The sequence below is a fragment of the Wyeomyia smithii genome, chromosome 2 (assembly GCF_029784165.1).
Source record: "Wyeomyia smithii strain HCP4-BCI-WySm-NY-G18 chromosome 2, ASM2978416v1, whole genome shotgun sequence".
In the NCBI taxonomy this organism is placed as follows: Eukaryota; Metazoa; Arthropoda; class Insecta; order Diptera; family Culicidae; genus Wyeomyia; species Wyeomyia smithii.
Window position 1 is genome coordinate 191,882,421 of NC_073695.1, and position 25,304 is coordinate 191,907,724.

General features: G+C 41.6%; 1 long non-coding RNA gene across 1 annotated transcript in view; it reads right to left on the reverse strand.

Moving 5' to 3' along the window:
* The window catches only part of LOC129725389 (uncharacterized), an 86,405-nt gene that overhangs the window by 59,230 nt on the left and 1,871 nt on the right, over nucleotides 1-25,304 (reverse strand). The window lies entirely within an intron of this gene.

The window sequence follows — 25,304 nt, forward strand, 5'->3', positions numbered from 1 at the left end:
AGTTCGCGCTTTTTAACCGCTTGTTCTGCCACTTGCGCATGCTTTTCCGTTTTCTCGGTCTTCCTCAGGGTTTCAGCGAACTACTTTTTTGCATAATTGATGCAGATGCGTAGCAACAGAAGTCTCTGTATTAGGTCTTTCGTCATGTTGCTACGTTCGTCCGTGAACTTGAGTATCTTCTCAAGTTGGACAGGCAGAGCTTCCACACTCGGGGGAGTATCCGTCTGAATTTCTACCGTTGCAACCAGTAAGGCACCAGAGCTACGCTTTCTCTTTGTCGCTGTCGTTGATGCCGCCCTAGGCGTACTCGTCTTTGCATTAACTTTACCGTCTTCGGTTGGTGTCACGTTAGGCGTACCAACCTTCGCGCCAACCTTTCCTGCATCCGATGGTCTCGGTGGATGAATGGGTTAAGCAGCCCATCAGCCTCTACCGGCAATTCCTTTTCTCCTGTTGTCATATTCATTATCCCAGCCGTTATCCTGGCCTATGCCGAAGCAGTCATAGCTAGGGCAGGTCGCCCATAGCGCCTTATGAGTAGCTATGTTGCCCCCGACAGGCGCAGATAAAAAAAAAGAATCTGGTATTAGGAGCAATTCCCACCATCTGATTCTGTTCCAGCCTGATTTCCACTAGGCAATGAACACGGAACGCCGTGGAAGGCCTGCCAGGTTTTACGGGACGAAGATCCCTGCATCCGTTTCCCACTTTACTAAGAAAGCTCGGTCCAGGTGCCAGCCTTACAGCGTTACCGTTATTGGTCCCAATGGGCGGAGTAGTGCATTTGGGTGATGGGAACGGCCCTACTCGCTACGTCAGAGCTACTTACGGGTACAGTGGCCATTACGGGGAGTCGACAGCCCAGTGTCCGACTTTCCACCACGTCCTAGGCCAGCTCGCTATTATTGAACACACATCACGCATGCATGCCCTCGGTGGTCGCCAAGCACCGACTCGTGGTGGCATGCAGTTCTGCTAATACTAATCAGGGTCTTTTATAAGGTGGCGGGGAAATCTGCGTACAGACACCTGAGAAGAGAATTAGGGAAGAGATGCTGGGGAAGTCGGGTCGGAACAGGGACCAGTAGATGTTTGGGGGAGTGTAAAACATCTACTGGTCCCTGTCCGACCCACTGAAGCCCCTCCAGTCTCCAGCCCTGGTCTTCCGGAAACGACGGTTAAGTATTACGTCGGGGAGTGGCTTTTGTGCGTGATGCTGCTCTTTACTCTTGTAACCTCCTAACGTCGTTGACCCGCCACACACGTTGCAGCTCCAGGACGATCTGGTAGGCGGCCGCACAAGCCGCGCTCCAGTTTTCCGGGTCGTCACTCCTATGAAATGGGGGCAGACATGGTCAGCAGTCTCCTCCGCCTCCAAGCACTCTGGACACATGGGGGACCCCGCGTGTTCGAACCTGTGCAGATATTGCCTGAAGCAACCATGGCCTGAAAGGATCTATGTCAGGTGTAAGTTCACTTCGCCATGGCGCCTCCCGACCCAACCGAATATTTGCTGAATGAGTCGGTGCGTCCATTTGCCCTTTGTGAGGTTAGACTATTCCCGCTGCCAGCGGAGCATCGAGAATGACCTTCTGGTACCTCGTAAGCCCCTTGTGTTACGTTGGTTAAAACATTCTTTGTCCTCCTTGATGGCAATGCAGATAGGCATCATGCCGAACAAGACATAGATTGCATCGTATAACACCGTACGATACGCGCTCGCAACTCTCAGGCACATGAGCCTGTAGGTACTTTCCAGTTTACCGCGGTAACTGTTAGTACCTAGCGCTCTGGACCAAACTGGCCCACTATACTTAAGTATGGACGAAACCATGCTGGCAAGAAGTCTTCGCTTGCTGCCATAAACCGCTGATCATATGAGATAGTAATTCCGTCGACGTGAGTTTATTCTCAACCATAACCCCCAAGAGATTCGGAGATCGCTTTACCACCGGCTGTTGCTCCAAATTTACACACAAGGGTGACTTCCGTATCATGATGCGCTAGCTCCAGAGTCCCGGAGTGCATCCAGTGCGCGGCCGTCAACTCAACTTCCCCGATCGACTCGTCGTAAACCTCTAGCGTTATGTCGTCTGCAAACCTGACTATCACAACCCCTACAGGAAACGTTAGTTTCCACACCCCGTCATACATCAGCGGTTTATGGCGTTAGTTTCCACACCCCGTCATACATGAAATCCCACAATACCGGATCCAGGATAGAACCTTGCGGAACACCTGTGGTAATTGAGACGCACTTCTGACCCTCCTCCATGTTGTAAACAAGTACTCGATTCTGGAAGTAATTTTCCAGAATCTTGTACAGTGACACCAGTACATGGATATGAGCGCGAGCGCTATAGAGTCCCACTATTGAACTATTGAACGCAATCTTCACGTCGAGTGTGACGATTGCGCACCCCTTCCACCTGTCCGGAAAGAGACAGTCATCCAGGCACCTCTGCATGACTGCCCAGAACAGCCCGGGGGCTGTTTTTATCGCCAGCCTGATCTCCAGGTTAGGGATACCATCCGGTCCCGGTGCCTTGCTAATCTTTAGGGATTTGGCGATCACGATGAGTTCCTCATTCGTAACCCTTGCCTCCTCCTCCTCAACCTCTATACGGCTGTCGTCGCTTACGGATTAGATGTTTGGTAGGCTGGCCGACCATCCCTGGTCTATGTCTGAGATACTGGAACGTCGGAAGTGAGACTCGACCGTCGGAGGTCGAGGGCTTTGCTCGTGGCGCGGAAAGAGTCCCTCGATGATACGCTCCAGCAACGCTGGTGGTCGCTCTGCAGACGCCAGCGCGCCTTTAGTCTTGGCCATTACGATCCTGTAGGCGTCACCCCACGAATTCGTATTGGCACTCGCACTTGGCCTATCGAAGCAGGTCCTTCTGCTTACCTTCATTGCACTTTTTAGCATCGATCTTGCAGAATCGAATGCTGCGCATCGCTCTGTCCTCTTTTCTTCGTTTCGCGCACGCTGCAACTTTTATCTTGCACGGAGGCACGCACTACGAAGGTCGGCTATTGCGTCCATCCACCAGTAAACCGCTAGCTTCCCATTCCTAGGTTGGCGAGTCCTAGACATGGTGGCGTCACACGCGCGTGATAGCATGGAAACTAGTTGGTCAGCAGTCGGGCGGAGCCAACTGCTTCCCTCGCGCTATGTTCTCATTACCTCTTCGAATATCTCGGCATCAAAATGCGATGTCTTTCACCCGCTGACGGTCGGAGTGTTGGCTCTACCCGTCGCTTGCCGGTTCTCGTTGTTTTCTACACTTTAGCAAACTGGCTGGGGGTCGCTATTAGTGTAGCCATCGTCTACCCTCCAGTTCTTGATCAGTCTTGGGCTGGAGAACGTCACGTCGATGATCGACTCCGCATCATTTCTGCTGTATGTACATTTGGTCCGCAAGGTGGCCAGATCTAAGTTGAGCATTGCCAAAGCCTCCAACAAGATTTGACCCCTCTGGTTCGTGAAGCAATCTCCCCACTCAACAGCCCGAGCGTTGAAGTCGCCCACCACCACCAAAGGCGTTAGGCCCGTTAGTTTCATGGATAACAGGTCGACCATCTGGGTGGACCTTTCGGTAGACCAACGTGGCAACTACGTACCCTTCTTCTGAGGTTGAAACAACCTTCTGAACCGCTGTACTGGACTTATCCGCAACCCAGTCACCGTTTCCGGGAGGGATGCGGTAAGGGTCTGATACGATGGCGATGTCCGACAACGACTCAGTGGCTATTTGGTATAGTAGCTGCTGGGCCGCGATTGATTGGTTCAGGTTCAGTTCAGGAACCCATCCGTCATCTTACGTTGGAGTACTATCTGAATGGAAGAAATCTTGTTAGATAATTTTTAATTACTTCATGAACTAATTACATTTTTTTGTACTATGATCCTTATTTTAGGTTATAGAGTAGGCAATGTATTTAATTTTTTGAGGATGCGAATAATAAACACGGGCTGAGGGTATGATTTAGACTTAGGAAAAATTTTCCCTTGTCCAGACGAAACTCGGAGATTGCGGGTTCGAGTTCCGTCTGGACGAAGGAAATTTTTTTTTCTAAGTCTAAATCACATCCTCAGTCCGTGTTCATTATTCGCTTACTCGAAAAAATCACATACATTATTTTTATGAACGATTGTTCTTATAAATATTTCAATTAGAGGTGGGAAAAATGGTTCACTATAGTGAGCGGATCGGAGCGGTTCCGCTCACTAAGATGAACTAGTTCTTTTTAACAGCTCACTCGTTCTTTTCGTTCCTACATAATTTTTGGTTTTTATCAGTGTAACTAATTATCAGACACCGCAAGCGAGAGCCAGGTGAAAGCTTTACACCCGATTTGCCAAGCGCAAGGTCGCGCGCAAAATTACAATAGAACTCCCAGAAACAAGCTGCCACCAAACGTCTGCCCTGATATGCATGACGTGCATTTCTTATCACCCAGCCACCAGCCAGCCGCAAGAGCATGCAAAAAACCCAAATTAATCAACGTAGCGGTCAGACTCAGCTTATCTCATTCAAACTTATTATTTGTAAAAATAGGTTTACATGAATGCTTAAGTCCAAAAAGGTATATTCACTCTTTGGGTTCTAAAATATTGATGTTGTAATTAAAGTATAAAATATGAAATTTGACGAAATGTTAGTGCTTCAGAAATAGCGAAATATAAGAAATGACTCTTAATTTCGAACAATTCATTCACGAGCGATACCGGGAACGTTCAAATAGTACACCCAACGCAAACGGGGAATATTTTATTACTTTTGGGCAATTTTTTATTACTTATTGTGTCTTATGACTGCGCATTATACACAAAAAGTAACAAACAAAAAGTAATAAAAATTGTATGTGTTTTTGCAGGAGAACATACAGCCAAGCACCGCAATGCATGTGTTGGCAAGACTTCACTCGCTGCATTTGTATTGATGCAACGATCTGGTTCTTTTTTGTCTCCCTCCATCCACACATAATCAGAATCTCAACCGTCAACCTCAAATGTCCAATTAGAAACACTTTCGTTTCGTCCCCCAGTGTTTACTTGAAATGGAAATATGTAATACTGTCTGACCAGAGTTGCCGAAGTTGCGAATATTGTTCTGGATGGGCACGAGTTTTGTATATTCAAACAGGTCCAAATGAGTTTCCATGAACCAATGATTATGTGCTGTAAATAGCTTGCAAGAAAGCGAATGTTTTTATTTTTCTCTAACGCAGTTTACACTTACAGATCGTGATGTCATTTTAAGGCGCATTTCAAGTCTTTGAAATCATCAACGTTTGCATACTCTATGACGGGGAAAATGTTGCTTGGCAGCTCTTGTCATATTTTTTCGCTACTCCGTATGCATACAACGAGCGAACTAATACACGCCCACCGGATGAATTGGAGATTGAAGAAACTTGTAACATGTGCAACTTATGCGACGGTGTGTAATTTTTTTTGACTTGAGGTGGAAAGGGAGCATTTTTCGACAGAAAAAACGTTGCATGTGGTTGAAACGACCATTATTAGATAGTCGTACTCTCATAACACGTGCTAAATATATGACAGTATGTGTTGTTACTTAACTGGGGAAGAATTTTATTTGCTTTTTAAGTAATGGATTTGTTACCTAAAAGGTAATTTTGCGCTATTGCTTTCAAAGTAATAAGGACAAGTTTTGCGTGTACGATACCACATTTAAATCATGTTGAGGCCATATATATTGATCAAAGCAGCTATAGTGTTGAATAGTCTTTGAATTTCTTTTCTTTACAAAACTTTTGAACAGTATATCAAATTTTTATGAAGTTTGTTATTTGTAAGTTTGAGAGATGACTCGTTTGTATGACACTAGTTATGTTCAAATAAGTCGTGTGATACTTGAGATAATAGACTTTCGTTGTTTTACAAATTAAAACATAACGGTTGCTTAAGTTTGATTACAAGCAAATGAAAAGGGAACGTATGGGGGAGCCAAACTTTGGAACCAACTGTTCAATCATAATTTATCAGTTATCCCTTAACTATCCCGTTCATTCGATATCAATATTGTTCAAATCTGTTGTGTAGTTTCTAAGATAATGAAGTTTAGTGATTTTCACAATTCGATACATTACAGACAAAGTTACATTCCGATTACAGCAAAATTCAACAGGGTGTTATGAGGCAGCTAGACCATTCATCTGGTACTAATTCTGTGGAAATCGGGTCAACCATCTCTGAGAAAAGTGAGTGAGCCCAAGTAGTCATCAAGTCAGAATGTTTCTTTTTATAGCTGGATTTCACATTTTCAAACATAACAGGAAAAGTAAAAATCCGTTCGCTAAAAAATCATTAGGGTCTTATGGGGCAACAAGACTTTCCCTATGACACTGATTTTATGAAAATCGGTCAAGCCATCTCTGAGAAACATTAGTGAGATCAAACAGTCTCCAGAACACGTTTCTTTCTGTAACTTCTGAACCATATATTCAATCTTCATAAAATTCAAAAGTTGAGGGTTTTTAGGTAGACCGTAGACCGGTAGACCAATTTTGTTCAAATCGGTTGTGTAGTTTCTGAGATATTGATGTTTCGTGATTTCTACATTTTGATACATAACCTCTAAACTAGATATCAGATTACAATAAAATTCAATAGGGTCTTATAGGACAACTAGACCTTTCATTTGCAATTGATTTCATTGAAATCGATTCAGCCATCTCTGAGAAAATCGAGTGAGATTGGGAGAGCGTTACACACACACATGCAGAAAATGCTCAGCTCGTCGAACTGAGTCGAGTGGTATACGACATTCGGCCCTTTTGAGCACTTTTATACCTTTAGTTTTTGCAGTGATTGCTATACCTTTCTAGGAGAAAGGCAAAAAGTGAAATGATAGAAATGACTTTTAATTTCAACTTCAATCCCGAGCAAGGCCGCAAACATTGAAATAGTACAATATTAAATTTAAATGATGTTGAGGCCACATATTTTGATCGCACCTATAGTTTTAAACAGTCTGCGGGTTTCGTTTCTTTCTATAACTTTCAAACCACATGTTTAAACATTATGAAATTCATTGTTTGAGGGTTTGAAAGCCCATTTATTTGAATTCAACCATGTTCATAGCTTCTGAGATATAAGAGCGTTTTTCACATTCTGACGCAGTGCCAAAACTAAAAGTTTGATTACAATGAAATTCAATGGCAACCTAAGCGGCAAATAGACCCTTCATTTGACACCGAGATGGAAAGAATCGGACAGACCATTTCTGAGAAAAGTGAGTGCGAAAGAAAGGTGCACATACACACGTACACACCCACACACAAACATATACACCTATACATGCATATATGCAGAAAATGCTCGATTCGTCGAACTGAGTTGAGTAGTATATGACATTCGGCCATTTCAATCATTTTTCTACCTTTTAATTAGCCAGTGATCGTTAGGAGAAAGTCAATATGTTTACTTTCATTATGTGATTTCACATTTTTATGAACAACGGACACAGTTACAATCCGATTGCAATGAAATTCAATAGCAACCTAAGGGGCAACTAGACCTTTCATTTGACACTAATTTTGTGAAAATCGGTTCAGCCATAACTGAGAAAAATGAATGAGTTTAAACAACCTCAGGATAACTTTTCTTTACATAACTTTTGAACCATATGTTCAATCAAAACGAAATTCAAAAGTTAAGGGTTCTGGAGACAGCCCAATCATTTGAAACCAATTTTATTAAAATCGGTTGTGTGGTTTCTGAGATATTGATGTTTCGTGATTTTTACATTTTGATACATAACCTCTAAACTAAAAATCCGATTACGATGAAATTCAATAGCAACCTATGGCGCAACTAGACCTTTCATTTGCAATTAATTTTATGAAAATCGGTCCAGCCATCTCTGAGAAAAGTGAGTGAGAAAAAAAAGTTGCACATACACACACACACACACACACATACACACATACATACATACATACAGAAAATGCTCAGTTCGTCGAAAGAAGTCGAGTGGTATATGACATTTGGCCATTGGGACCACTTTTATACCTTTGGTTTTTCCAGTGATTGCTATACCTTTCTAGGAGAAAGGCAAAACAACTTGCAACAGTCCATACACAGGTACACGGGTTGGCTAACGCCAAGTACGCACACGAATGGATGTGGAACGAAAAGAACGAAAGAACTGATTCACTCATCTGGCAATCCGCTCGCAGGCTGATCAAAAGATTCAGTTCTTTGAAAGAGCGAAATCTTTCGCTCTCAGAAGAACTGGTTCTTCCGATGGCTCTTTTGTTCAGCTCGCAGGCAATCCGCTCGCGATCAAAAGATTGCGATCTTTTAAAGAACTGATTTTCTGATCAGCTCGCGAGCGGGTTGTCTGCATAGATTCAAAAGATCAGTGAACCAGTTCTTTCGCTCTTTTCGTTCCACTTTTCGTGCCCTGTCCAAAATGAAACCATCGCCAATCAATTTGTTGACCAATTTTACATAGGAAATGCTATATTTAAGGTATCCAGCCCAGCGGCTTTTAATTAGTGGGAATTTGGATTCATTTTTGCCAGTGTGCGTTTGTCGAAAATTGACATCGCCAACCAACGTTGCCGGTGCTATCAATGTTTTGACTGGCTGTCGTGTGTGCCAAAAAGAGAAGCACTCATTTTCATTTGTCAAGTCTCTATATGTGATCTTGTGTAGGTGTGAAGAGACTCGGTTGCCTTCGCCATGTCAATGACAGCAGCCGGCAACCGTTGGGAACGGTCGGCGGCAAAAATAGAAAAGATTCTATTTTTTGCAACAACAACAAGCGACGGTCGACCGCTGTGTTCTGATTGGTCGAAAAAGAACGGAACGGTAGCGGTTGACCGCTGCAACGGTTAGTCTGATACAGGCTTTAGCCAGCCCGTGTGCTGTGTGTGAACTGTGGCAAGTAGATTTTATTTTTTATTCCCGCGGCTGGTGGATGGTTATGCATAGGAGAGCAGGCAGCCGGCGGCAGCTATTTTCTGGGAGTTCTATTGCAGTGTCGCACGCCGCTTTGCGCTTGGGGTGTAAAACGTTCATATGGCTCTCGCTTGCGGTGTCTGATCAACAAATCGGCTTCAGCGTTTTGCTTGAAGTAAGGGGTGAGTTACCGCTCTTTAAAAAAGAGCGATAGATCACTCACTCACTTTGTGGAACCAGCTCTTTAGATCAGTTCGTGAGCGGATTGCCCACCTCTAATTTCAATAGTGCTAACGAAAGAGTTACACAGTATGAAAATGATTGGAGAAGACAATAACACTTTTTGCTTTTACTGAGTACATATTAGGTTAAATTGTAATTTTTTTATCAACCCGATTTTTTTTTTTCGAAAACAATAATATATTTTCACATAAACATGAAAATGTGTCTAGATTCACACAACACTAGCAAAATCTAATAAACTTAGTATTGGGCAATTGCACGGCCACCAATGCTTTAATAAACCACTAACAAAGCGTCCGGGGTCAGAACATTTCCTCATTAAACAGGTTATGCGTACGTAAAATAATGCATAAGATTGGCCGCTGAATAATTCACCAAGCTCCCAGGATAGCATCTGTCTTCCAGAGATTCAATTTCCATTTGAAGTTTTAATTCGTTTGCCCCCCAAAAGTCAAGCGTAAAGAATAGCTGAGGTGCCGCAATGAAAAACCGCAGCTTACTGCCGCCTCTCGGTCCACGGGGGGCCGGGGGCGAAAAGTTTACACCTAATGGGTCTCATTCATCCGGCCGACCGGATTTAGCTTCGGCGGTAACAACAACAAGAGCAACAGAAACAACAACGAACCGGTGATGATAGCAAAGCCCCAGCTTGGCGCTGCAGAAGCGCCAAACTTTTGCTCAATTCTTATTGCCACGGGGCGTAGGAAAGCTGCAATGATCAAAAAATAATGGAAACAAACAAGCTAAAACAAATAAAAAGAAACGGCCCCTGCAGTGGGGCGGGGGAAGAGAAGGTTCCGATTTTTACGTCCTTCCTTCTTACACCTTTAGGACTAACTCGAACACGAGTTTTGTTTTTTTTTTTGCATGTTCTGGGAATTCTCTGTCATGTTTGATGATTCATCAATGAAATTTATAGCCAACTGGGCAGCTTAAGCACTGATGCATAGCTTTGCCGGGAGCGGAAGAGTCCCGGTCGAGAACAGAAATTACAAATGGCTAATCCTACAGCGATGTCCACCGGGGATGAATCAATCGTTGGTTCTAATTAAATTGTGAGCAATTTGTTTTCTCTTTTTTGTTTGTGTTTTGCTTTTGCATCAGGTGCTAGGAAGAAGGATAGACGAAAGTTTAATTCATCGCCACACCTTACGGGGCTATCTGTCTCCGTTGCTGAGCTATTAATCTTCGAAACATCTGGCGGAACGAGGTACAGTCGGAACATTGAGGCTTGGGAACCAAACTGGAAGATGGCGCAACTGGCGGAGCCAGTGGAATTGAAAGGTACTACGAAAAGTTATAATTAACTAAGAAGTTTTGGGCAATTATTACTGCAATAAGGTTGCCACCGGACAATCAGACCATGGCGACGAAAAAGTTACCGGGTTGGTGATTGTGTCACAATCCTTTTCGTTATGTACTGGGTTTGTTTAGATTATAACAGCAAATTCGAGAGAAGACGTTTCACCAGAAAAGTTGGGATTGGAAGTTTTCTTTTGTTCATTGAATCACCAAAGGTTAATTATGAAGAATATTACAACAAATAATGAAACATTGGCGAATTCAACATTCAATAGTCAAGCATGTTGAGGATTATATTGACTAATGAAGGATAATAAAACAAAGCAATTTGCAAAAATAGCTTAAATACCATGGATGTTTTCGACACACCATTTTCAGTTGAATGTGTCACACCATCAACGAGTCATACGACTACGAACAAAACCGAGACTGACTTGTTTGAAACCTAATCAATCAAACGGTTGGCGACAAATTTGGAGCAATTTCTTCCAAATTTATGACCTCGTAACGAAACAGACGCAACAAAAAACACCCGCCGCTCTGCCCAGTGCCTTGCTTTATGGCCAAACTCAGTTTTTTTCCCGGACGCAACCACAATCCATTGTACAACGTCGTGTGCGGCAGTGCACCTTTCGCGTCCCAAATCTTGAATTCATGACATGCGATCGAAATGAGACGAACCTGATAGGAATTACCAATTTGTTTCCATGCTGGCCACAATAATCGACTAGTTTCATTCCCAACTTCTCTGTAAGTTTGAATGGATTTTGAACTTCTCCTTGTCTTCCTCGTGGAGCTACCAGCGACTGCGAAAATTTTCACTTCAAATAAAAAACCTCAAAACAGAAAAAGCTATTTATTGCATACAATTTTTGCCTTGGACGAACCCGCTACGGGCACTATTTCATTCTACGACAGGGAAAGAGAACCGAAATTACTGCAGCAATTGCCAAAGTCAACGAACGAACGAACAGACGTCCAACTGTAGGAATAGAGAACCGAAAAAAGGCAACAAAAATTATCTAATAACACGAAAATTTCACATCGCATGCTTGCCCCTGTATTCGCTGCCTCGTTTGATGTCGGAAGAGGCGCCACCACTGGGCGAATAGCAGCAGTACGACAAATTGTTTCGGCAAAAGTTCCCCGAATAACTATTGCCTAGCAAGCTATTTTGAAGTTTGTTTACTGGTAATGAATACGCCAGTGAATTCCGATGGTCTATAAATGTCATACATAACAACTTTAGTGGGAAACACAGCCACAGTTCTTGTGGGTGAAAAAATTAGAACATAAAACATTATCTACCACATATCCACAAATCCGCATAAACTTCCTGAATATGTCACTAAAGCAAAATTTTGTCAACCGGTGCAATTGCCATCGGATGTGCACACGCAAACTGGATTATCTGGGCGAAATTTACTGTAGTATGTAAATCCTGAAACAAGCAAGATTAATGCATATGAATGGTCTAATTAATGCGTGCGGCACTCTGTTAACTGAACCATGTAATTTCGGATCCCAAAACTGGACCTTGAACAATCTCCAGTCCGATGAAAATCCACTATATTCCGCAGCTCCCAGCAGAACAACGCGAAGATAAGTTTGACATTGAAAAATCCCTTCTGAATCTCGTTCACCTTTGTCCGGCGGCATCGCAATCAGAACACCCCGACGCGTGGCTTTTGTAAATCATGTGCCCACGGATCGAATTCTGATTTATTACTCCGCAGAGGTTAATTGACCTCTGCATCTGAGTGAGCGGATTACCGGCGCAGACAAAGAAGCATTACTCAATAATTCGATTAGCGTGATCGAGTGGCGTGTGTAGCGATTTTGCTGAGCCTTTAAACTTTAATAATTTAATTCGTCTGCATCTAGTATGCACCAGAAGTGGCTGCTAATCCAACCTATCTATTTTGATCACAGGGCCACAATTCAGTATGATTCTCAATGACCTGCAACAATTTGATCTCCTAATTTGTGACTGAGCACTGCTAGGCGACTGTTATTGCTGGCTGTGTGAATGCTTATCAAAATTTCCATAGGCTCTACATAAATTTAATCAACAACAAATAAGCCCTCGTTGATTGGGTAATTGCATGTTCAACCAAGTTGCACCAAAGTACACGGGCAGTTGAGCGTTTATTTCGGACAGCTTAGTTCGACATATGAAAACATTATTCTAGCATGAATAAATTATTTATATATTATAGCATTGCTTAGCATATTCGATAGGCTGTCCAAAAAAATCGATATTCAAAAAGTCAAGGTGCTCAACCCTAAATTGAAAGATATTGTTATTTATGATATTTTTGTAGAACATTCCGACTTTCTAAAAATTTGTTTCAAGTTTGTCCAAACGTGATTTAAAAAAAAACTACTTTTTTGAGCTTTAAAACCACTTTTTGCACTTTTTACAACTCTGTTCGATTCCCACATTTCTACATATATTTTATTTATTTTTGCAGAGTTAATTTTGAATATTTTACATGGTTTCGTTCAGCAGCGCATTCACTTATTTGACTCTCAGAGCCCATTATACATCGCAAAACGAGTAATTTTTCACATAATTTTTAAATACACACATACAAAAAATTTCATTTACGACCATAAGACTATTGAGATCCAGAGCAGAGTCCAAAGCCCCTAAAGGAGGATGGTTGTATAGTTGTAAGCAGGCCCGGATTTGAGGGGGGGGGGGGGGGCAAAGGGGGCAAATGCCCCGAACCTCCCGATTCAAGGGGCCCTCCTAGTCCTGGGCGACCTTTTTTTTGCTCGTCACCTTCCAGAACGTTACCTCTAAATGTTTAAAGAAAAGAGAACCTCACAAACAGATTTGCCCCGGGCCCCCCAGCGCCAAAATCCGGCCATGGTTGTGAGCCATGACTATTACGTAAAGACTGTATGGTTAAAACCCCAAGGAAAGGTGTCATGCGACCCGTGTCTATGCTTGAAAGGTAGAGGGGTTCAATAAATGTCTGCCGCGAACGGGGCCTGTGGAGCACCCTTTTCAGTAATTAGCCCCTACTGCATTACGCGGGTCACTGATGCAGCAGACCCTTCTTTAATTAGCTGCTCGTGGGATTTTATATGGATGACATAAATAAATCAAAACTTCTGGGTTCCGACAGCCAATTTCTGCCAGAAAAAAACACAACGAAGGAGGATGACTTGATGAGTGTGGAAGTGGAGCTGGGATTAAACGATTCACTTGTGGATGCTAAGCCATGCTATACTTTCATCCTCCGCTTCACGACATGCAAGCCAAGCGAAAGCGATGGTGGTGGCACCGACGTCACCATAATTCAAGGAACCAAAGTGAAGGTTCCTGGAAACGTCTTTCTTTGGAAGAGAAATCTGACCAGAGCTCAGAAAAGAGAGCTCAAGAGTCTGATTGCCTCCGGAATTCCTATGCAGGAAGTTAGGATGCATGAATTGACTCAGTCTGTCTCTGGATCAGTAAAACGTCATCGGATCTCGGAATTGCCTAGCAGCGAAGAAAAACCAAGGAAGAAAAAGTCGAGGAATCTATACCCCCGTGAATGAGCGGGTATTGACGTGCGGCAGCAGGCCAGCCAACTTGCTCGGGAAGAATCCAGAAACCAGGCACTGGCAAAAACGTCCAATGGATCCGGTGTCGGGAATTTCCTACGGGGCAGCCGTTCAGCAGTTGGTATACTCGCGGAAGATTATCCTAACACTGAACTGTCGACGGCTCAGCTAGATTCCTTGCAAAACTCACTTGTGGCTACAATTAACAGCAAAGAAACAAGCCGGTTAAGTCCGGTTACCTGATCCTTTCGTGCAAGGATAACGAAACCTCGGACTAGTTGAAAGATGCGGTTCCAAAACTTCTTTTGTGGGCCAGGCTAGTTTCTCAGGACGCGTTCTTCCCACAAAGCGCATCTTTCGATAATGAGAAAATTTGTGGACTTTTTAAGAGCCAGAAAAATCTCATTACCGATAAATGGCGCATTCTGCAACGATCCAATCCTGGCGACTTCAACCAACGTAATGCAGACTTTATTGTAGACATTGAAAATGAATCTATCTTACTCCCAGTCGTAGGCGAAAACGAAACACTGCAGTATCTTTTTGGCAAATCCTCAGAACTCGATTTATATCAAACCAATCATGTCAAAAACAAACAAAATGCTTATTTAGACCTATTATTCACAAACTGCACTGAAGACTTCTGTCTAGATGCATCATTGACTCCCATCTGGAAAAATGAAGCATTTCACACAGCAATTGAATATTCAATAGTAATGAATAACACTTCGTACCCTAGCGACTGCGAGTACGAGGATGTACCGGAATACCACAAAACTGACTTCGAACAAGTCAAACGTAGACTTCGCATAATAAATTGGCGTAGTATAATTTGTAAAGAAGGAAATGTCAACGAAGAAGTACCAAAATTTTATGAAATAGTTAATCAAATTATATCAGAAAATGTACCACTAAAAAAAGAAGACGATCGAACACCAGCAAATATCCAGTGTGGTTTAATCCACAATTGAAGAACCTAAAAAATAGAAAACAAAAAGCACATAAAATATACAAAAAAGACAACAATTGCGAAAATCTTTAAAATTACCAAGAAATTTGCTGTCAACTTAAAATTGCACATGAAAACATAATCGTAAAATCGAACATCAAATCAAGTCTTGCCCTAATAACTTCTTCAATTACGTAAAAACCAAACTAAAAAGTAACAACTTTCCATCACGAATGCATCTTGACAGTAATGTAGGACAAACTAGTAATGAAATATGTAGTCTTTTTGCCACTTTTTTTCAAAAAATATACACCACATATGAAGAAACAGATCGCGACCGCGAATACTTCTCGTATTTTCCCGAATTTTCGTATTCTTTTTCTGTCAATCAAATATCTGAATTCGAAATTCAGAACGCACTTAAAAATTTAGACGCTACGAAAGGTCCTGGACCTGACAGAATAGCTCCAATTTTTCTCAAAAACTTGGCAGAAGAACTATCTACACCATTACAACACCTCTTTAATATGTCCCTGAAGAATGGAATTTTCCCAGAACTCTGGAAAACTTCATATTTAGTACCAATTTTCAAATCTGGCGCTGAATCTGACATTCGTAATTATCGTGGAATTGCCATTATTTCATGCATTCCAAAATTATTTGAATCAATAATTAATGAAAAAATCTTTCAGCAAGTAAAACACCAAATTACAACTCAACAGCACGGCTTTTACAAAGGTCGATCAGCTACCACTAATCATTTGGAATTCATAACTTTCACTTTTACTGCAATGGACAACGGCAACCACGTAGAAGCTCGTTATACGGACTTTAGCAAGGCGTTTGACAGAATCGACATACCTTTATTGTTCTTCAAGCTCGAAAAATACGGAACTGAAACAAAATTTTTGGAATGGCTGCAGTCATACTTATCAAATCGAACACAAATAGTCCGCTTTCAAAATTCCTTTTCAAACCCAATAGAAGTAACTTCTGGGGTTCCTCAAGGTTCTCACCTGGGCCCTCTTCTTTTTATATTATACGTAAATGACATTTCCTTTCTTCTTAAGTCAATACATGCGCTTGTATATGCTGACGACATGAAGCTCTTTATAGAAATAACCAATGCAGACGACTTCGAAATATTCCAGAATGAAATTAATGTATTCTACACTTGGTGCAACAAAAGTCTATTACAACTCAACATTAAAAAATGTAATTCAATAGCTTTCAGCATAAAAAACAGTAACACCACCTACAAACATTTTCTTAGGAAACCAACAAGTAGAAAAATGCAAAATCGTAAGAGACCTAGGCGTAGTCTTGGACTCCAAACTTACATTCATAGAACATTATAACACAATAATTAACAAAGCAAATAGTATGCTGGGCTTTATAAAACGCTTCGGCCACAATTTTCAAGACCCATATACAATCAAACTATTGTATATTACATACGTCTGACCAATTCTGGACCAATTCGTTTTGTAGCATTGTATGGAATCCATATATTGTCACACATGAAGAACGCATTGAATCTGTCCAAAAACAATTTCTTTTGTACGCGCTTCGTAAGCTAAATTGGACAGCATTTCCCTTACCATCATATGAAGCACGCTGCATGCTTATAGAAATACAAGCACTTAAAGAACGCCGCGAACTTTCAATGCTCTATTTTATCAATGACATTATTTCTCAACGCGTGCAATCTACTAAATTATTATCACAACTAAGTTTTTATGCACCCAGTCGTCAATTAAGAAATCGTAAAATATTTTCGGAAAACTCTCACAGACCTAACTACTCAAAAAATGGCCCAGTAAATCGCAAGATGCGTAACTATAATCAGCACTGCGAAAATGTCAACATCACCATGGGCAGAAATCAAATAAAAAAACGACTAACTACTGGAAATAATGTATAGAATATAAGAAAACATTGTATTATTATAGCTGTAGCTTGACATTTGCTTGACGAAATAAATAAATAAATAATGGAATCCATGCAGAGTGGATGCTAACGGTTGACGATATCTCTATGCGCAAGAATTTCGTCATAAACTTCCACCTTGGCGAAACAAAACTTAATCCAAAGCCACGCCAAAAGCTGCAAGCGGATGAACAAATTCGACAAACCAGTACTGGCGTATTCAAAGGTGATCCTGAAACCGTCGGTGAAGAGCCTCAAATCTCCACGAAAAGTGCATCAACGATCCCTGAAATCAGTGGTACCAATCCTGTGGTTCCACGTGATAATCTAGGAAACGTTGATGTGCTTTCTGGTAAAGCAGAGAATCTTCACAGTGGTGCCTAGGGAACTCTGGGAAAATCCATGGGAAAAACGAGGCCACACGAAACCGTACACCCCCTGGATCTAAAGCGAATTCGGGTACTGGTCGTAGAGCAATTTCTGCATCTTCTAAGCCTAAACAAAACAAGAAGGGATTCCGACTCTCCCAAACGCCCGAAAAGAGCGGGAAAAAGCATTGCGATGCAGAACATTAAAGTTTTAAAGATAAACCTCCACCACGCGAAGGCAGCATCCAGCGTGCTTTCGAGGAGGTTTGTCAAAGAAGCGATGGACCTGGCACTTATCCAGCAGCCTTGGGCCCACAAAGGTAGAATACTTGGTATTCAAACAACTAAGTGTAAGTTATTCTACGATGACAAGCTCGACTCTCCAAGAGCTGCTGTATTAGCTAACAAAAATATTAAGTGTTTTCCTATTACAGAGTTCATTACACGAGACCTCGTCGCGTCAGGGTTGAGGTGCAAACTGCCAGAGGAAGTTCCGAAATCATTATTGCTTCGGTTAACTTTCCTGGCGATGTTCCTGAGGCTCCTACTCAAGAGATTGTGACGTTCGTCAAATACTGCAGAGAAACCAACAGGAGCTTCATCGTTGGTTGCGATGCCAACGCTCATCACACACTGTGGGGTTGTACAAACATCAACAGTCGAGGTGAGTGTCTTTTAGAATTTCTCTCGTCAAATAACATTGATTCTCTCAATAAAGAAAATGAACCCACGATCATAAATGCTGTTAAACAAGAAGTCTTAGAGCTGACCTTGTGTAGTTACGGAAATGGAATTATCGACATCCATTACAAAAATGCACAAAAACTGCCGATTTTTCATGGGTTCACTCTTAGACGCACTAACAAAACTGTTCATGCAGCATCAATCATGGTAACCCACGAGTCAGCAGAAAAAAATTGACTCGAACTCTACCCGTGATGGCAAAAACAGGGAAGCTACTTCATTCAAAAGTATGTGCGTTCAAAGAACGGTACCCCGCCCCGAAAAAGGACATCGTGCGACACTTTGTGAACGCCGGATACACCGGCATCTACAACATCTTGGCACTATTGGACAACAATCAGAGCATCGAAAGAAAGCCCGGCTCTAGACGGCCGACAACCCTGAGCGAGAATAAGCTCCAAAGGATTCGGAAGACCGAGGGAAAAGTGGCTACATCGCTGCGTGCGCTTGGCCGAGAGGTTGGTTCTACCGGCCAAACTGTGTAAATTACCAAAACATACATGGCAGTGGCTGAAAAAAGAACAGATATTTCGATTTTCCCGGCAATCGCGACGTGGCGATGGTGATGGACTTCAAGCCCTATTTCACCCTGGATGACAACGACTGGCAGGGCACTTCGTATTTTACTTCCCCCACGAAGAAAGTGAGCACCGAGATGAAGTGGGTGAAGACGCGGGCTGTCGGACCACTACTCGATGCATTCGTTGTAGAAGATATAGCGTCCCCCAGCTGCGTCCCATTGAGAGTTTTTGGGAAAAACTGAAGCGTGAAATCTACTCCAACAATTTTGTTACGAAAACTGAGGAGAAATTTATAAAAAAGACGAAGAAAGAACTCAAAAACATGCCCACACGCAGGTTTTCGCCCGCCATGGCGAATGTTCTGGTTAACTGCCGGGAGGCCGTTTGCAAGGGCGTAGATTTTTGCAAGTAAGCTTATATAATTACCTTCAATGGGAAATTTATCAATCCCAATTATCTTCCCCCCCCCCACCTCTCTGGCTATGCCTTTGTCACCCAGGAACCTTTCCTATTCCTTACTACCCACTCGGGAAAATAGTGTTACGCTGGCCCTGCAATGAACTAAGTAGATCCAAGCGAAAATCTTGGGTTCACACTTGCGAAAGTATTGAATGCTCCCCAATTGTGGCGAGCTTTATAAGACGCTCGCGAAAGACCACTCGAACGGGCTAGGGTACCTTAGAAAAAATGACGAGCATTGGTCAAAAGTTGCAAAAGTATCGATACTCGAATATGGCTAATTTTTCCTGGGTAGCATTGATACCGGGCTGATATTGAGAGCGGAGCATCGATACCAGCTGTATCGATACTCTAACTGCTACTTGAAACACGTCTATGAAAAGCTACCATTTGTTCTTGATTTTTAATACTCGCAATCAGAAATGCCAGGTGTTTTCGAAAAATGTATGGAACTACTCAAAAAATCTATAAAATCTGCTTAAAGTCTAAAAAAAATTGTCTGTGATTTGAAAAAATTGCGTTCGCGCAGGCAAAAGCACAGATGTTGAGAAAGTCTGCGCAAATATGAAGAGACTCTGACAAAAATCTGCAGAAACTATGGAAAAAATATAATTATCTGCGAATCAATAAAAATCTGCACACTGACTCAAAGAATCTGCGTTTTGAAGACAAATCTGTACATTTGGTATCCCTGCGGTCAGTAGATCTAATGGGACCACGGTGCAGTGCAATAGCATAAGCGCGTCTGCGGCCTAATTTGAAATATAGGGCACTTCCGATTTTGCTCTGCTCCGATAGTATTATCAAATGCGGGAGAATTTCTCTCGCAAGATGCATGAAAACCGCCTTAGAAATGAGCCGGTATATTCAATCCGGTTGACGTCTTTTACAAAAAGAGCGCAAATCAAATTTCTGCACAGTTTGAAGAAGACAATAACGCGATGGATCGTATTCGCGCACTTCTATAAGGATTTTCCGTTAGACAATTTGTAGCAATCAACAATATTTTCTGATTTTATAGTTTCCCTTCAGTATCAAAACAATATCGGAGCGAAAGTATCGATCCTGCTCGATATCTAAGTCGTTTGCATCGATAAAAAACAACGATATTCAGGCCCCTAAGTATCGATACCGTAAGTATCGATACGATATCGGTCAATGCCAATGACGGCTCGTTCACAAAAACGTCTTCTGAAGCTTTAGACTCAATGATGGAAACTCATTTTCCAGGTTTCACTTCTGGAGACTGTTAAAACCAACCCAGCCTGCGACATAAGATGTTCTCGAGTGATCACACCAAGGTCTGAAAAAACAAAAGAGGTTGCGAACAGTGTTGCAGAGTTGAAAGGTTTTCACAAGTGCCAGAGTGAAAAACGCGATGAGATCATTCCATCCTTATAAATCCGCAGGGGCAGATGGGATTCTACCTGCCATGATTCAAAATGGAGAATCAGCACCAATCCCATCTCTTATGGAGATTTTCAAGGCAAGCCTAATACTTCACCACATAAAGGTGATCTTCATACCAAGAGCAGGGAAACGCGACAAGTCACTCCCAAAAGCATTCAGACCCATCAGTTTATCATCAATTATGCTGAAAACGATGGAGAAGGTTATATACGAATACCTGAAATCCGAAAACATGACTAAATATCCATTATCCTGAGTTCCAGTTTGCGTATCAATCTGGAGAAACAACGATCACAGCGTTACACTAGAAAAAATCCTCTCATTGAAAGAAGTAGCCCTGTGCGCATTTCTCGACATTGAAGGGGCTTCGATAATATTTATCATATTTATCGATCACACAAGCCATGAAAAAGAGACATTTCGAGATTGCATAGTCGAATGAATCCATAGCATGGTCACAAACAGACAAATTACCCCAGAGCTGGCTGGGTCGTTAACCATCGTGACTGCAACAAAAGGTTGCCCGCAAGAGGGGGGTTCTCTCTCCCTTGCTATGACGTGGTTGACGACCTTCCAAGGGGCCTCGAGATAGAAGGGTTTGAAGTTGTGGGCTTTGCTGACGACCTAGTTATAGTGGTTCGTGGTAAACTCGACAATGTGATATCAGATAGGATGCAACAGGCCTTAAACCTTACACGCTCTTATTGTATAAAAAAAGGCCTGAGCATTAACTTTGTTGGGTTGATGCTCAGGCCTTTTTTTAATTTTTTCGTTCACAAAAAGATGAAAACTACGCCTGCAGTCTATATATATTAGTGGGGTAGAAATCAAATACAGCGATTCAGTTAAGTATCTCGGTGTAATCCTAGATGCTAAATTAACCTCGAACGCACACTTAGATTCAATAACAAGCAAGGCAAACTCAGCGTTGTGGGTTTGCTCCAAGATGGTGGGAAGAACTTTGGTTTGAGATCAAAAATGGTAATGTGGGTGTACACCGCAATAGTAAGGCCTCGAATTCCTTACTCTTGGTTAGTGTGGTGGCCAAAAACCAAGGAGACCACGGCAAAGAGAAAGCTAGATAAAATTCAGCGGCTAGCTTGTATTGCCAATACCGGAGCAATGCGCAGTACACTTTCTAAAGCATTGGAAGCTATCCTCCATCTTCTTCCTTTGAATCAACACAACTAGGGGCCAAGCAAAGAGCACTTAAGATGATACTAAACGGGGATAAGATAGGTCACTTTAAGATCTCGAATCTACTACCTGCTGAACTAGCAACGAACAGTGATTGGATGGAACCTAGAACCAACTACGACATCCCATACTCAGTGTATGAACCCTCTCGCTCAGTATGGGATGCGGGAGGATCTAGCGTTCGAAATGATCGATCAAGTTCTATACTGACGGTTCAAAAATGGGGATCGTAACAGGGGCGGAAGTGTACGGTCCTAGAACAAAAATTTCAGTACCTATGAGAAACTGGCCAATAGACTTCCAGGCTGAAATAGCCGCCATCATAGAATGTGCCAATATCTGCCTGAAAAGTAAGTATAGACACGCCAACATTGGCATTTTCTCGGACAGTCAAGCGGCACTTAAGGCTCTGAAAGCCTACAAGTGCATGTCTAGAATTGTCTGGGACTGCATTGGCCTTCTACAACAGGTGAGCCAGTTGAATTCTGTAAATCTTTACTGGATTCCTGGTCACTGCGGAATAGAGGGCAATGAAGTTGCAGATGAACTCGCCAGATTTGGTTCCCAATCAACCTTCATTGGTCCAGAACCATTTTGTGGTTTCTCAGACTGTACCCTGAAGGCTGAGCTAAAGAAATGGGAACAACGAGCCAATTGGAAAGCAGTGAAATCTCTTAACCAATCAAAAATTTCCCAAAAGTTGCTGAGTCTTAATAAGAGCGATCTCAGTACATTCACTGGCCTAATAACTGGTCACTGTCCGAGCAAACATCATCTTCAGAAAATTGGTTTCACCCAAGATGATATTTGTCGCTTCTGCAACTTAGAAAGCGAAACCTCAGAACAATTGCTCTGCAATTGCGGAGCACTAATTAGACGCAGACTTCAGTACTTTAATTAGACCTCCTTAGAAACCAAGGAAACCTGGTCTGCGCCGCCAGTCAAGGTAACTAGTTTCATAAAACAAGTTATTCCCGATTGGCACCTATCTCGCTATAGCTCGCCGTCTATCACTTCCTCAATAAGTGGTAGACAAGCTTCAAGCGCAGTACAGCAAACCGGAGCATACCACAATAGTTCAAATAAATGGACGCAGTGGTCCAAAAAAAAACCCCAACAGGAAGCATCGATACTTGGAATCGCAGCTGGTATCGAAAGCGAGTGCTGATACTTCGTTATAATCGTGAAAAAGTATCGACACTGCAAGGTATTGCTGTTCTATATCAGGATCATTTAAAGTAAAACTCATATTACTGTTTTTGCATATTTATTGCCACGAATAGAGGAACAGCTCCATTATTCATCTCAGCCCATATATTCATCTCATACAACATGGAAACACAATTGAAAACAGGAAAAAGGAATCTGCTTATCCATGGAATGGATTCTCCTTAGCTCACTTTAGATTTCTCATGAAGTAGAATCCTCAAAAACACACTTAAAAGCTTTAAATTTGATATTATAGTCAGGCATCCGCACTCGAAAACTCATTTAATTCAATCACCTACCTCAGAAAACAAAATCCGCGCAATGTTCTATATGGCTACAACGGGACACGTTCAGCAGCCAACGAAAGTTTTTTTCATCACTAGCGGACCACTTTTTATTTTGATCACTGAACAAAATCACTCACTACACTAAGAATACTTTCTTTGAAATGTTCACCTCAAATTTCCAAAAACAAGCTTGAATTAGCAGAAATATATGAGATGAATTTTCACAATTCCTAAATTTCAACTGTATGTATTTTCATGTGTTTTCACTGCGTTGAAGAAAATCAAAAGTTGCCAAATCGGATTCTGTTAATACGAAAAAATCATACTGAAAATGTTAAATTATTCCGACATATAATTGACATGAATCGGCAGCACTGCAGTGGTTACCTAGGTTACCAATTTTGCACGTAAACAACTACGGTGTATATCAAGGTAACCTACTACGACGGGCTGCGGCTACGTTGATTCATGATTATGTGAATTATTCATGATTAATGTGTGATGAATATGGGGGCGTCGTGAGATGAATAATTGAGCAGTGATTTAAGTTTTTAGATGAATATGGAAGCGTTATGAAAAATGGGTTGTTTAACAAAATTCAGGATAAATCTAACTAAGTTCACTAAATATACAATGTGAACGATTTCATAAGAGCACTAAAGCGTATTGTGGTAATTTGTTCAATGATTTCGTGAAAATTTGGTGTTTAATCCCTTCATTCTTCGTGAATATCGGCTTAATGAGATGAATAATAGAGCAGTTCCCCTAAAACTAAAAACAAACAGCTTCTATAAATGTTTCACCGATTATACTCGTCAAAAGCATCCAAACTTTTCTGATTCGTACATTTATCACAACACGTATCTGACAATCAGTCGCGTCGCGCGTAACGTATCAAGTAAAACATACTGAACAATAATACGAATTGAAAAAAATCTGTTTTCTTTATTTTTCCTATGATGATTTTAATTTTGGTGCTCATTGTCGATGTGCAAGCGATATTATTTCCCGAACTTTTTTTTACTAAATGGTTAGCATTATTGTCTTAGCTTTCCTTAGTGCTTAGATTGAAATAATACGATAAATTATAGTTTGTCAACCATTTCTGTGACATTTGGTGCTCCTTGCCAGCCCAGATGTGCTTTAAAAGACCACAGAGTCAATGCTCGCCGAGTTCGTTGCTTCTAGGGTTGCTTACTGGGAAACGTCATTAATGCTTCTGAAGACTTTACGCACTTTGGAGCTGGATAAGGACACCAAAATTCACAAGAATGGGTGAAAAGTTTTTTTGACAAGATATATGTAAGTCACAGATACAATAGCCAAAGTCAATTAGCTAGACCACCAGTTTAATATTTTAAAAGCCGCTAACTGTTGAAAAATTATCACCTGCCTTCCCTGAAAATGTCACTAATCAGCGGCGAAACGCCGGAAAGTATAAAAAAAGTCGTTCTACTTCTGTCAGCTCAGTCAAAAATACATCAAATGCACTTGAACTACTTAACTATGAAAAATGTTTTAAAAAATGATCTCATATACAGAGCGATTTGTTCTCTATCCATCCAGAAAACCGAAATCCGATCAGTTGTAATAAATTTTAAGCATTTAAAATCTTGCATACTGAAGTAGCACGTAATCCTACGTTAAAACGCATTTTTACAGGCAGCGTAAACGTACGAGTGTACGAGAGAAGAAGTAAGTAAGTTTTTTGCCGTGTTCGTATTTCACTCAATGAAACTGTGAGAAGTACAGAATCCTTTACATTACTTATTACTTATTTTATTTATTTATTTATTTTTATGAACATGACATGATCATATAAATAAGTTTTCTCGTACTAAGTGGAGTGGACATCGATCTATGTAGAGTGATTCGATACTAAGGGTAGTGTATCGATATTGGTGGAGGATCACCTTTCAAGTATCGATACCAAAGATCGGTTATCGGCAACAAAAGAATCGATTCTAAGTTAGTTATTCTCACTGAGACTCACATATCAAATTTTAAATAAGTAGTCTCGAGACAGACTGATGTAAACTAACCTTCAGGTAATCTGTAAAAAACGCACTGCCAACAAAGGTTTAAAAACTTCAAGGATCCTTAAGTGTCCTGCTAGATCACCATCCAAAACCTTGTTATAGCTTTCAAAATTTTCTGGTTGTCATTATTTTCCCATGGAACAAAAGTGGT